The sequence below is a fragment of the Crocodylus porosus genome, unplaced genomic scaffold (genome assembly GCF_001723895.1).
Source record: "Crocodylus porosus isolate Cpor-Errol unplaced genomic scaffold, CroPor_comp1, whole genome shotgun sequence".
Classification (NCBI taxonomy): Eukaryota; Metazoa; Chordata; order Crocodylia; family Crocodylidae; genus Crocodylus; species Crocodylus porosus.
The window spans coordinates 3,029,010-3,035,442 of record NW_017728945.1 but is presented as its reverse complement, the minus strand read 5'-3'; the positions used below and the strand labels follow the sequence as shown (position 1 = coordinate 3,035,442).

The 6,433-nt window shown below is 47.2% G+C and overlaps 1 long non-coding RNA gene across 1 annotated transcript in view; it reads left to right on the top strand.

The window, feature by feature from the left end:
* Positions 1-66: 66 nt before the first annotated feature.
* LOC109320499 overlaps positions 67-6,433 on the top strand; it is a 12,928-nt gene continuing 6,561 nt past the window's right edge. Inside the window, exons 1-2 of the long non-coding RNA XR_002103800.1 lie at positions 67-78; positions 3,619-3,624. This is a non-coding gene — a long non-coding RNA (uncharacterized LOC109320499). The remainder of the gene's footprint in view (positions 79-3,618; positions 3,625-6,433) is intronic.

The following is a 6,433-nucleotide window of genomic DNA, read 5'->3' as shown; positions in this document are numbered from 1 at the left end:
TTGTTCTCCTCTGTTCAGCACTGGTAAAGTCACATCTGGAGTACTGTTCAGTTTTGGCCCCCCCACTACAGAAAGGATGTGGACAAATTGGAGGGAGTCGAGCAGAGGGCAACAAAAATGGTTCAGGGCCTGAGGGAACTGGACTTATTTAGTCTGCAGAAGAGAAGACAGGAGTGATTTGATAGCAGCCTTCAAATGCCTGAAGGGAGGGTTCAAAAGAGGATGGAGCTGGGCCGCTCTCAGTGGTAGCAGATGGCAGAACAAGGAGCAATGGTCTCAAGTTGTAGCAAGGGAAGTTTAGGTTAAATAATAGGAAGAATTTTCTCACTGGAAAGATAATAAAACACTGGGACAGGTTACCCAGAGAGGTTGTGGACTTTCTATCCTTGGAGGTTTTTAAGACCCATGTGGACAGAGCTTAGGCTGGATTGATCTAGCTGGGGATGGTCCTTCACTAAGCAGGGGGTTGGACTAGATGATCTCCTGAGGGCCCTTCCAACTCTGATTTTCTATGATTTCTATGATGGGCCAAGGAGCCAGAGGGACATATCCACTGGGGACCCCAAAGTCTGCCCCAGGACATGACACCTAATGGGGACTAGACGGTCCACGAAATTCTCTAGTCTCCTTCCCCAACCCTGTAGGCTGGATGAAGCTGCTTGCTTTGTGGGCCAGCTCTGGTCCAGAATCTGGATATTTAACAACCCTGATCTAGATTTAAGCAAACAATTGGTATTGTGCCTCTCTGAAAAATCATAAAATCACAAGGTAGAAAAGGAGTAGCTAAAAGGTAGCCTGCGGTTGATTATGTTAAAAATGGAGGTTTCAGACTGGAATGGGGTTGCTAATGGCATCCTTCAGGCATCACTTCTGGGGCCCGTTCTGTTTTCACATCTTTGTTAGTGACCGTGGTGCAAGATCTAAATGCACACTCGTGAAATTTGTGGCTGATCATTTTTTTCTGGTATTGAAAAATTCAGAGGAATGTAAGAACATGAAATGTTCTGTCCTGGGTCAGACCAATGGTCTGTCTGGCCCAGCTTTCTACCTCCAGTGTGGTGCTGTCTGAGGGGAACCTGGGTAACTATGAAGCTGTCTGCCTTTCACTCATCTGTGCATGTCTCCTGGCAGAGTTTCACTGAGCAGAGTCCACAGGCTGCTTAGATGCATTTGAGGGGCAGCAGGCACTAGCCTTCTCAATGTCCCGTTCCCCCCCCCCTTGGGACCCTAATGATTAACTTTTGACCTGCACTCCTGTTCTTGTTCTTTCATCTGTTGTCCCCACTATTCAGTTTGTACATGGTTAGAGGTCTGCCTCTAACCCCTTATAGTTTTCTGGTGGCCTTAGGCCCAATATTTGCATGTAGTAAATCAACTTCCAGTAGTGGTAGCAAAAGATGTTTTACAGAAAGAGTAGGTGCAGAATCACACCCAAATGTAGCATAATCCATCCCTCATCATTTCATCCCTGGCATCAGCCATCATGGGTTTAGGGATGTCAGATGATCCCTGATCGCTTTATGCAATACCTATTAATGGACCTGTCTTCCATAAATCTGTCTAATCCTTTTTTAACTCTAGTTATACTATCTGCCTCTGCACCTTTCTGTGGCAACAATTTCCACAAATTAGTATGCAGTGTAAGGGCGTACTTTCTCTTGTGTGTTTTACACATTTCTTGTGTTTATTTCAGTGCCCCCTAGTTCTTATAATCTGGGGCTTTGTGAAGAATAGTTTCCTAGTCACTTTATTGACACTCTTTTTATACTGACACACAATTTTTAGACCTTTATCATAACCCTACTCAGCCTGTTCCTTTCCAAAACAAAGGGCCCTAGCTTTTTTAGTCACTCCTGGTATGGCAGCTGCTCCATACCTCTGGTCATTGTTGTTTCCATTCTCCCTACCTTCTCTATGCAATTTCTGTGCTGGAGATGTCTGGCGATCTCACGGTACAGGGCTTATGCTGATTGCCTCTAGGAGTCAGGAAGATTTTTTTTTCCTTATGAATGCTTTACTTGACCTCTGTTTCTATTGCTGTTTTTCCCGGACTTCCTCTGAAGCGCTTCCTATGCATTTTAAGGGATAACTTTAGTTGCATTTGAGTGATTTACTACATAGGGCTGAGTGTCACATGTCTGGCCCACTTTATTACAGTAAAGTCAGTTTACTAGGTAGTAAACATGTTTTGAATCAGCACCCTCAGTGAAAACTATGACTTCCCTCTCCTCTTCCTCCTGATTTACCAGAAAACCCTGACTGATTGTTTATAAAATAGCTTTTTCAGGTTGTTTTGTATATTAGAAATAAACTGATCTTACTTATCTTTATTCTACTGAAGGTTTTTCTGATAGGTTGAAGAATTAGGAGGGGTTTTTATATCACTGGAACTTGAGAGTTAAAAAATTGGTGGAGAAAAGATTTTTTTGATTGGATTTGTTTTTGTCATTTCTTTGGGGCAGGTGGCTTAGTAGTTTAGATGCTAATCTGTGGAAGACTTGGGTATGATTCTGCTCTGTCATGAGCTTCCTGTCTGATCATTGGCAAGTCGCTTAGGCCCAGACTGTCAAAAGGGGATTTTAGATGCAAACATTGCACTGATTTTGTCTGGGCCCCAAATTACCTTTGACGGACTGGGTCCTCCGTTCACTGTTGCTCACCTTCCCACCTGTCCAATGGTGACATCAGTGCTTACGTTGTGAGGTTCTCAGCTAAAGTTTTGGGTACCCAAGATATGCGGGCATTGCGGTGGTACTCAATGAGTATTGTTCTGTGTGTTAAGTACAAGGCACAAAACTAAAAACACCAAGAACACCTTGCAGCATATCAAACAAAATCGGGATAGAAGAGGACACACCAGTGCCCAGCAATTACAATGCCAAGAAAGCAGTATATGCTCAAAGGATAATCCTCTACCCTGCTGAAGAGTACCCACATCCAATGTTGTCCAGCTACTGAGGACCAGTTGTCTAGCTGTTGGATGAGGGTTTGCTACCATGACACTTCGACAGGGAAATCCATATTGATCCTGGCCACTTATATTAGTTCCCATGCCAAATGCCCCACTAACCTGGACATGCACAGTAAGCATACCATGTCGTGTCAGGCACCTTTCAACAATTCAGAGCTGGGTAAGGTTTCCTTGCCTTCCTTCTGACTTTCCTTGTCAGCTTTCAGAGATCATTAAAAACTTGATGTGTTTTCTGCCCCTGACCACTCTTGATAGTTGTGCACCAATATTCACCACTATCAGCAAAATAATAGCATGGGCCACTGCCACAGGGCTCCCCACAGTGCTACCCTGATAGAAAGTGACTGTTAGGAGCCTCTCATTGGCACAGAAGTGCCAACGGGGGCCATTGGGCTAGCCATGTCTGTATGCCCCCAGATTAGCTAAGAGAAGCAGCAGAGCCCTTACTAAAGCCCACCTGAAGCAATGACCTTCATGCTGTTCAGTAGACCTGCTTCAGAATGGCCTTGCTCCAGATTGTTTGATTCCTGACCTCTGACCTTAGCTCTTATCATTTCTGAGAAGAGGAGCAGTTGTGGTAGCTGGATTTTGATGCCCTGCCTGCACCCGCTAAGGATCCTTCAGAGCCAGGTGACCCAGCTGTACAGGCCCCTGTCCTGCTACTAGAGAATCAGAGTAAGAGTAAAAAAATGAGGGGCTGTGATTTTAAAGTGAGCTGCTGAGAGGCCAGAGGGGGTGAATTTGGGGACATAAGCCCAGCACCATCAGCAAAGAGGGTCAGTCTGACCCACAAAGTTAGAGGCAGGAACTCCCTGGTGGCAACTGGTGGAAGTAGCACGGGGAACTGGGGACTCTAGCTAGGCCCAGAAGGAAAAGCTATGGCAGAGAAACCCACAGCAGTTTGGGGTGGAAATCAGAAGAGCTGGGCAAAAAACACCCTGGCTGGATTGGGAGCAGAGTGGCTGAGCACACTGGGACTGATTGAAATACAGGGCAGCCAAATCCACTAGGACCACTGGGAATGAGAGGCGGTGTGAATTATAAGCGTCAAGAGGGAGAGACAATAACCAGCCTGGGTGCTCATCCACACCTGACTCAAGCTGTTGTATTCTGGCCTACTCGAAGAGCCAAACTGGGGAGAATATGCCCCAAATGGCTGCTGATTGGAGCCAGGGAGCCCACAGGACCAAAGGAGACTGGACAAAGGTGACCCAGAGCTATGTATAAAGAGAGGAACTCTCCTACAGGACTGAGGGCATGCTACCTTAATTTCAAGACCAGAAGAGACATGTAGATACTTCAGATGAGGGGAGGGTCAACAAGCTAGGACGGACTACTAGAGGGCAGGCAACTACGCTGAGGGGCCCCTGGACAGTTACCCCAGCCCTCAAAACGGAGCAGTGTTGTTGCATAACTACCTTTCTCCCCACCCAAAGATAGAGCCCCACTGACAATCAACTATGTAGTCACCTCTGCAGTAGACAACTCATGTAGATGCACCCTTTCAGTATAATTTTACAACTGATTATAAACCCACCTTACATCAGTTTTCTCTAGACTATATTTCCTTAGTGTACTAAAAGGATATCAGACAGGATGTTAGTGTTTGGACTAAAATCTATCTAGGCCATATCAAAATGTTTCTCCTCTCTGTTCACAAGGGTCTGTTACCCTGTCCAGCATGACTTGCTCTTCACAAATTCATGTTAGTTATTACTTACTTGCTATATCCCAGGTTTTAACCCAACTCAGGGTTGTCCAATGTCTAAGTGGCCTGTGGCCAAACACATTAAACACTCCATGCACGCGGCACAGCCTGAGCTGTCCCTCATGCCTGGGCCAGGAGGGGGGGCCAAGGGACCCGCTGAGGGCTGGGTAGACTCATGCTATGGGCCAGATCTGGCCCACAGGTCATATTTTGCCCATCCCTGGGTTACATGCTATTGCCAGCAGTTCTACAGAACTTTTGGGTGAATGCCATGCAGTCCCAGTGACTTACTGGTATTTAATTTATCAATTTGTTCTAAAACTTCCTCTGTTGTCACTTCAATGTGGTCCAACTCTCCAGACCCATCTACTAGAAAGGACTGATCTACCATGGGAATTTCCCTGGTATCTTCTACAGTAAACACCAGTTCAGATCTGTGTATGGACATTGGCTCCAGGCTTCCCAAATACCTTTGGCCAGCCTGTGCATCTCTGAGCCTGAGAGTCTCACCTTTTCAAGTCCATCTTTTCTTGACTGTTCATTAGTCCCTGGCTCAAGCTACCTTTCCCCTCTGCCCTCTCTTGCTGGACTTGGGGGCTGTATATTTTGTTATATCACTTACTGTCGCTAGAGGGAGCTCTTTTATCTTTCATTTGCATTGAGATGATTAAAAATCAAAATTCAGTGATCTCTTGCAAAATATATGAGCTGGAGAGTCAAAAGGAATTCTGATTCACAAGAGAATTCAGCTCCCTCTTTCCTCCAAAACTGGACTAATAAAAGTTGATTTTTCTTTGGAGATCAATGTGTGCTTTGAAAGGTCCAGTAGCACTGCTCATTTGTAGAATCGTTTTCTTTGTGCGTACATCAGAGTATCTATCATCCTTTGCAGCGATGAAAGGACTACCTAGATCAGGACCAAGAAATAAATGTTCTGCCAGCTCTAAACCCTCCAGCCAGCCAGGACTTGGATCAACTGGCTAGGCCCCAGACTTCCCTCACTATGGCTCCCTCCCCCTAGGAGTCTGCCACTGCAGGACCAGTCCGGCCATAGGAGCCAGGCAAGAGGAGCCCCATGCCCAGCAGTGTATTGAGGGGAAGGTGAAAAGATGCCCCTCCAGAAGCTTTCCCACAGGATGCACAGCCCTGTCCCAAGGGACTGGGGGTAGGAGCAAACAGCACTATGGGCAGCCCCCAGGGATCCTGAGCCACTGCCTGTCCCTCAGTGGCAGCACATGGACCTGGTGCTGCTATAACAGAGCAGTAGCAGCTTCTGCTCAAGTGGAGAGAGCTCTGGCGGGTAAGACTCGTCTCCTTCTCCCTTCTTCCCCACACCCCACAAGTGATCATCATAATTCCCACACTCCCACCCCCTACTGCCCTGAGCACTGGAAGATCTTGTTATGTCTCTGGTCTTTTGTAACATGTTACAGTCTCCTTTGTCTAGGGCAGGGGTCAGCAACCCCTGGCACGTGTGCCAAGCATGGCACGGGAGGCCATTTTGCTTAGCACACCACCGCTGGCCTGGGCTCTAGGCAGCTGCTGCCAGCCACACAGCCTGGGCTGCTCCCAACAGGCAGCTGGGCAGCTGCAAGCCCTGCCATGGTTGGCAGCAGCTACCCAGAGCCTGGGCTGGCTGTAGCCAGGAGGCTACAAACATCTGCTTCAGGCTCCGGCATTACCTCCATACCGGCGGGTGCATGCATGCCTCAGAATGGACTTTGTCCAGTGGCCCAGGAGCCCAGCTCCGTGTG